This window comes from Lipotes vexillifer, unplaced genomic scaffold, assembly GCF_000442215.2.
Source record: "Lipotes vexillifer unplaced genomic scaffold, Lipotes_vexillifer_v1.1 scaffold732, whole genome shotgun sequence".
NCBI lineage: Eukaryota > Metazoa > Chordata > Mammalia > Artiodactyla > Lipotidae > Lipotes > Lipotes vexillifer.
In genome coordinates this window covers 1217049-1225418 of record NW_006792596.1, presented here as the reverse complement: position 1 = coordinate 1225418, position 8370 = coordinate 1217049, and the positions used below count along the sequence as shown (strand labels likewise).

At 41.0% G+C, this 8370-nt stretch overlaps 1 pseudogene; it reads right to left on the bottom strand.

The window, feature by feature from the left end:
- Positions 1 to 1383: 1383 nt before the first annotated feature.
- On the bottom strand, positions 1384 to 3071 carry LOC103077219 (cleavage stimulation factor subunit 2 pseudogene; annotated as a pseudogene).
- Positions 3072 to 8370: the final 5299 nt, after the last annotated feature.

Genomic DNA, 8370 nt, shown 5'->3' with positions numbered 1-8370 from the left:
ACCCACAAGGTTATCATTCAGAATTGAAGGAGAGATAAAGAGAGCTTCTCAGACAAGCAAAAGCTAAAAGAGCTCATCAATACTACACCAACATTACAAGAAGTGTTAAAAGATCCTCTTTAAGTGAAAAAGAAAAAACTACAAAAAGAGGTAAGAATTTATAGAAAAGGAAAAATCCCACTAGTAAAGGCAAATATATAGTAAAAGCTATAGGTCAATCACTAAAATAAGCTAGTACAAAGACTGAAAGACAGAAATTGTAATATCAAGTCTAACTATAATAAACAGTCAAGGGATAGACATGAAGATGTAAAATATAAAAACAAAAGTAAAACTGTGGGGGGACAGGGGAGTAAAAATGTAAATCCTTAGAATGTGTTTGAACTTAAGTGACTACCAGTTTAAAACAAGTAGATATAGTTATAGGTCAAAATATATAAGCCCCATGGTAACCACATCACAAACCTATAATAGATACATAAAAATTAGAGAGAAAAGAACACAAGCATACCACTAAAGCAAATCATCAAATCACAAGGGAAGAAACTAAAAGAAGAAAAGAACAGAGAACTACAAAAACAATGATAAAACAAGTAACACAATGACAATAAGTACAAACAATCAATAATCACTTTAAGTGTCAATGGACTAAATGCTCCAAGCAAAAATCATAGGGTGGCTGATTACAAAAAAATAAGACCCATCTATATGCTGCCTACAAGACTCACTTCAAAGCTAGACACACACAGACTGAAAGTGAGTGGCTAGAAAAATATATACCATACAAATGGAAACTAAAAGAAAGTTGGGGTAACAATATCATATCACACAAAGTAGACTTTGAAATGAAAACTACAACAGAAAACAAAGAAGGGCATTACATAATGATGAAGGGATCAAGACAAGAAGAGGCTATACTATATGGGAAAATAATATAAAAAGAGTGTATATATATATATATATATATATATATATATATATAACAGATTCACTTTGTTATAAAGCAGAAAGTGACACACTGTTGTAAAGCAATTATACTCCAATAAAGATGTTAAAAAAAAAAGTACAATACTGCAGTAAGGGTAGAAAACACACATAAGGTTTCACCCTTGGTGTTCAGCCTTCTAATAGCAAAAGGGTCATGTATATCAATTTGCAATATACTAAAATTGTGTTCAAAGTTTATTTCAAGTCACAGAAAACATATAAACTACGACCACAGAATGAACTGATTTTGTTCTGAGAGAAGGTGATGGGAGTCCTCCACCTGGCACCAATTTGAGTCATTCAAAGGGTAGGATGCAGAAATCATCTTTTTGCAACATTTCAACCAAGTTATGGAATTAATTTCCAGATTTGTCACCAGGTAGTTTTGAAAACATTTTAAGGCACTCCAGTAGACATCTGTATTTGTTCCTTTAAGATCAGGATACTCTGCCTCTGCTCTGGAGGAAGCTTGGCGATCTGGTCTGCAGTTAGTTAAAGAACCTGCATGATCAAAGCAGCCTTCTCATGGTCCTGTGTTGTGACTTGGTTCTGGCCAGGACTAAAGCCTCCAGGCTGGCCTCCACCCTGAATGCTCACTTCTTGCATGACTGGGACATATCTGGATCCCTGGGGGCCAACTGCCCCCATATTAATCGCACTGGGACCTGGATTCCACTAGGTATAGGGCCTCTAGGGCCTGGGACTGGGCCCCTTGTATCCATGCTTCTGGCCTCAATCCCTCTGACTTCCACTTCACGGGCCTCCATTGCACGGGCCTCCATCGCATGGGCTTCCAATCCTCTAACATCTAATCCTCTTGCCTCCATGGCTCGTGCCTCCATCCCTCGTGCATCTATGCCTCGGGGATCTCTTCCACCTCTGCCATCCAATGGTGGACCCCTCTGATCTAGCATGTGTCCTCTTGGCTCTGCCATTAGAGGTCTGGACTCAGCTAATGGCCCTCCCCTCATCTCACGTGGGGGTGGGCCTCAGCTGTCAGGGCCAGAGACATGGTGCATGGGCAGACCCTGATAAGGTGGTCCCAGGTAACCTCTAGGCTCTACCTCTCCAGTTACAGAAAGGAAAGTGCCTCTGCGTGGGTCATTTGGAGCGTTTCCCAACAGACCTCGAGGAGTTGGGACGTTGGCAGGCAAGGGCCCACGCTGCATAGCTGCCCTGGGGTCTTGCATCGGCACTTGTCCCCACTCCATGGACACTGGTCCACTGCCTGGCATTCCAACCTGGGCCTGCATTCCTCCTCCAGGTGCTAAGGAATCAGGCCCAGGTCCTGTTACGGTCGCTGGTATCTGCCCTGGTGCTGCAACTCCAGCCTGCAGAGAAGCTTGCATCAGAGGATGTGCGCCATTGACATGCATTCCACTCAAAGACTGGGTCTGAGGGGCCTGAGGATTCTGTTGGTTTATCGACACATTGGATCCTGAGCCAGGTCCAGCGCTGTGGACTGTCTGAGGGTTGCCTGCAATCAGTGTTGGGATATTTGTCTGGCGATGCAGAATTTTCAAGGCAATTTCTAGATCCACAGTTCTCATCACTACCTGGGCTTGGAGCAAAGCATAAGCCAGTTGAGGGCTCTGAAGCAACATGTTCTGTGCTTCCTGAGGACTATTCTGGACACAGAGCTTCATTTGTTTCATCAGCTCAAACATCTGCTCTGGTGGAAGACTGGCAACTGCTTTGCTAATGGACTCAGGGGCATCCTCAGGACTGATGGTCTCTCCATAAGGTGATTCAATGACAGGGGCACCAGTGCTAAGGCTCTTCAGCTCTTCTTTGTTCTTTTTGCTGGCAGCATTGTCCACTCGAAGTGCTCTCCCACTGAATTCACACCCGTTTAGGTTTCGCATGGCACTAAGTGCTGTCTCTTGGTCTTGGTATTCACAGAAGCCACAACCTTTTGGCTTTCCTGTCTCCCTATCATATACCAACCTGAAACTAATAACGGGCCCAACCTCAGAAAAGATGTCCTTTAATTGCTCTTCAGTAGCCTCATATGGAATGTTCCCCACAAACACCGAATGTAGAGAACGATCCACCGCAGGGTCTCTCACAGTCAAACCCGCCATTCCTCTTTGAAGGTTTGACACTACTTTGGAATTGTGCCTTGCAGGCAGGACCTGAGTCCATACCTTTCCTGGACCCCCAGAACTGTCTCTCTCTCCTCTCCACATTCTCCATCATGTCATTATTATTATTATTATTTTAAGCTGGAGGCAGTGGAAGGGGGACCTGACAATTGCCTGCTTTCTCCACTTGCTCTGTCTGTACGTGGGAATCCCATTCTTTATTTCCCTCTCCAAACTTTCTCCATTCAACTTAGTGTTTAGGCCTTTGGGGAAAAACACACAATGGCTGATGCTCTACTCCTGCTTCACACCTGGCCTCAACTCTTCCCTGAGGCAATGAAGTTTGGGCCAACTGCCTTCTTGAATGGGATAAAATGAAGGGTAGGGAAAATACAGGAGAAAACATAAGCTAATATCTCAAAATAAGCTCAAAACCAACAAATATTTAGGAAGTATGAGAATCGTCTTAAGTCTGAATGGGCATGGGAGTGGGGTGGAGGGTGCCGACCCAGTAAAAGAAATTGTCCCTATCCCTAAGAGCTCACAATTTATTAGTAACTGGAATAAAAGACAAGCAAAACTAATATGTATGAAACTGTCAGAGAACAACAATGCCAAACTGTGCAATAGGAAATCAGAGAGGAGAGAACTTAGAAAGAGCTGAAGTAACAGTAATATCAAAGTATTTTAATAATATCTATTGCCAAATTAATTAGATATTACCAACGCAGTTCAAAAATATATACTAAGCATCTACTGTGTACCAAGCAGACTACTAAGCACCAGGAACACATAGGGAGCATAATTTTATCCTCCAAGTCAGGGGTGGGAGCTGAAGACGGGGAAGAGAGAAGGAAGAGACATTGGAAAATACTTTTTAAAAGATGCAATTTTGAGCTGGGTATTAAAGAGTAGAATTTTGCAGTGGAATTATAATTAGACAAAACACTGTTTGCAAAGGCAATGATAGAACTGATCCAGTTTTGAGCTCTTCCTTTCCCCTCAAGCTTGGGGGTGAGTCTTGCTGGGAAAAAGAAACAACACAAGTAGAAGAAAGGGATTTTTTTCATCAAATACACCTTGGCTAGAGGCTTCCTCATGGAACATGAAGGCGTGGGAAGGGGCTAGTTCAGATTCCCTTGTATAGATTGAGGATGAGAGTTGAAACAGAAACCATAGCTTACAAAATGGTCTGCACTATAACTAGTAAAACAGATAAATGACTTAAGGTCAAAATTGTTTATCTCTTTGTTTAAATGCGTATGTTCCAAGACAGAACCACAGAATGATGTAACAATAACTCCGAAAAGGTCGTATGTTCTAAAACTGAGACCATTGACTGTTCCAGCAACTTGCCTGGTTTACATATTCTAAATAATCCATGCCAAGACCATCTTGTGACTAATTCCAGCTCCCAGGTCCTACAAAAACCTTACCCTAAGCTCCCCCACTTTGGACTTTGGTTTGTACTATATTTGACTCACTCTTCTGCTTTTTATTGTCTTTTGCTGCAGGCTAAATCAAGCTTTTTTTTTTTCTTTTACTACAGGTGTGTGCCAGTGGTCTCTGGATGATTTTTTTTTTTTTTTTTGTGTTTTTTTTTTTTTTTTTTTTTTTTCTTTGCGGTACTCGGGCCTCTCACTGTTGTGGCCTCTCCCGCTGCGGAGGACAGGCTCCGGACACGCAGGCTCAGCGGCCATGGCTCACGCGCCCAGCCGCTCCGTGGCACGCGGGATCCTCCCAGACCTGGGCACGAACCCACGTCCCCTGCATCGGCAGGCGGACTCTCAACCACTGTGCCACCAGGGAAGCCCGATATTTTAACAAATCAAGGTCCCATCAAGGTTTGTCAGAGACTCTTGCTGCTGTAGATAGCCATACCTGGGAGCCCTAATTCTCCACCCCCTAAAAGCCACTCTGCCTGTCCTGACAAATCGAGTCTCTCTACCAATGTGAGCTCCAAGTCTTTTGTTGAGCCCTTCAGCATTAGTTTTATTTTGTTTGTCTTATGGATACAATCTCCCAGGACTTTTTGGTAATTTGATCATATTTGCACTCCTTCTCGAAGTTCTGCCAAGTATAATCAATCCTTTTATACAACTACTCCTGTCTGAGGCCTGTGTATTGGCAATTCTGTGGAACATCTAAGAGATTCAGAGGGCAGGAGATGGGCTTAGGTCCAATAAAGTTGCACTGTGGTTTGGCAATTGGTGATCAGATATCACAGTTTTCTGGGATTTTTTTTTGACCTTTTTTGGAAGCTGAATATTTTTTGAATCATTTGACAAGGTAGATCCTGTGCAGCAGAACCTAATACTCTGGCAATCATATGTATTTTGCCTGCAACACGGACAAACACTAAGACAAGGATCATTACTCAAATTTGAAACATATTTCATACGTCCCATAATCAATCTGGATTTCTCTCTCTGGGGAAAGCCAGCTGCCATGTCATGAAGATACTCAAGCAGCCCTGTGGAGGCCCATGCAGTGAGGAACTGAGACCTCCTGCCAACAGCTGACATTAACTTGCCAGTCATAGGAGTCGCCACCTTGGAAGTGGATCCTCCAGTCAAGCCTTTAGATTACTATAGCCTTAGCTGATATCTTGACTGCAACCTCATGGGAGACACCAACCAGAACATCCTGGCCAAGCCACTCCCAAATTCTTGACCCACAGAACTCTGTGCTAAAGGAAATACATGTTTGTTTGTTTTAAGTCCTTAAGTTTGGGGCAATGTGTTTTATAGCAATAGATAACTAATATAATAGACAACTAATATCAAGACAGACCATGAGTACAATAGATAGCTAATTTCAAATGGCCTTTTCATTTAATTTAGACACGGATGGGTTATCTTTGCCATTGTCTGTAAGATTAGTCCCACATCTGCTAATTGTCAAGGGCAACGGTTTTAGAAGTACCATGACCATTAGACAGGAGTGTCTACTACTAACAATTTGGTCTCTTGAACCAGCAAAAAGCTAAAGTACTGCTCTTTACCGAGATTTTGTACTATTCCTTCCAGAAGACTCAATTTCTGATTATCACCGGAGCCTTTGGGTAATTGTAAGGAAGAAGCAGGAATCCCTGTGGATGATAAGTATGGTAGTTGACCTTTAAGATGGCTCCTAATGATCTCTGATTCCTGATAATCATGTCATTATGTAATTTTTTTCCTTTGGGCACAGACTGTATCTAGTGACTTGCTTCTAAGTTATAAACTATAACAAAAGAGATGGGATACTGTTTCCAAGATTAGGATACAAAAGCACATGGCTCCCATCTTACTTGCCTCTCTCACTCTTACTGGCTTATGCAGAGGGAAGCCAACTGCTTTGTTGTAAGCTGCCCAATAGAAGCCCACTTAGCAAGGAAATGATGTCTCTGGCCACGAGCCAGCAAGTCTAACAGTCCACAAGGAGCTGAATTCCACCAGTGAGTGAACTCAGAGGGGATCCTCCCCCAGTTAGGGGCTCCAGTCAACACCTTGATTGTAGCCTTGTGAGAGGCCTTGAGCCAGAAGTATCCAGCAAAGCCATGCTCATATTCCTGAACCACAGAAACTATGAGATAATAAATGTCTGTTGTTTTAAGCCAGTAAGTTTGGAGATAACTTGTTACATAGCCATAGATAATGGATAGATAAAATAAGATTAAATTATTCTGGTTAATTTTTACAATAAAAAGTATTATATGATTTTATATAATTATATATTATTATATAACAATATTAGAAAGGAGGTTTTTCTCTTCTATTGAAGTTTTTTTTTTTCTATTGAAGTTTTATACATAATCAGTTTTATAGGAATTTGGTCACTGATTACCCTGGGAATAAGGATATATTATGGACAGTGAGGACACTGGCAAATCATTAATTTAACTCATAAAGTGTATTATAAATGTCACTAGTTGACAAGGACATTTAAACCTCTAGAAAAAAAGTATTTTTCTCTCTCATTATCCTACTGACAATTATTATACTAGTCTTTGTGCATGAGCATGAGTATATCTCTTTCAAACATGGATCATATTTACAGCAACACATTTTACTTAAACATAATCCGGAATGCTAAACTTCTTGTTTGATTTGTCAAGTTTCTGTTTCTTTTATCATACATTTGATTGATATGAGGACTCTTGCAATCATTTTGTAATCATTAAAATTTGGAGAATTCCAAACAAATCTAATTTTTATCTTTCATTTTATAAGGCAGAAGAGCAAATATGTACATATAGACATCATTAACCATTTTATTCTTTGGAGTTCAAATTTGGCAAAGACAAAATCAAGAACAGCTGTTATTCAAGAAGTAAGATGTCTTATAAGGAGTTACCTCTCAAAAAGGCACAAGGCTCAGTTTGCTTTCAAAGAGATTCTTTCAATATTTAAGAAATACATTTATGTTATTTATTCTCTTGGGGAACAGAGCAAAAGAGGGATTATGCTTCCCTGTATAAATTTATGTAGTTAGAATTACTCTGAGAGCAAACTGGGCAGAATGAATGAGTAGTAGGATGGCAGCAGAAATGAAAGGTCCAGAGAGCAGAGTCAGAGAATCTCTCAGTGCAATAGAATGAAGAGAGACCTCTGGAAAATTTTTACTTGAGGATCCAAACTCTGATCAATATCTGCTCGGAGAAGGATTTTGTGCCTGATGAATATAGTCATTGGCAGTTGAACCAGTCCTGATGCCCCTGAAAATTAAATGTATACTCTTTCCACCTGAGACTCACCTGTGTTTCCATCTGTATTTTTTTAAATCAGATGTTAAATGCTGGCATCAAGTATAGAATCTGACTGTCTAGCTCTTTATTACAGAACAAAATAAAGGGAGAGATTTCCCTCATAGTCATCTTTTCTTATAGCTACTCCTTTGGGTTGAGACCAGTGACAGACAGTTGATGTTTCCATGGAAACCAGCTAAGTAGCAAGGTGACGATGTAAGGGTTTCCTTTAGAAAACAGTCAGCTGCTATCACATCTTGGCCTGTGCTTTTAAACAATTCCTAGTCTCTGCACCTGTCAGGACAGAGCTAAAATGGCAAATACACACAAGACCTGAACACCAGAGAGAGGGGGTAGGGTTTAGAGAGCACATGAATAATCATTTCAGAGGACTGCTAGGTACTGGGAGAGCAGATTCTGAGAGGCTAACACTGTGGGAAAATAAAAGGCTATTTCTGGTTCTGTTTGGTTTTTAATATATAATCGTCAACATCCAGCTGACTTGGAAAAAATTCACAAGAAATGATGCATATCAGGTACCAAATGCCATTACACACCTAAAACTCAGCT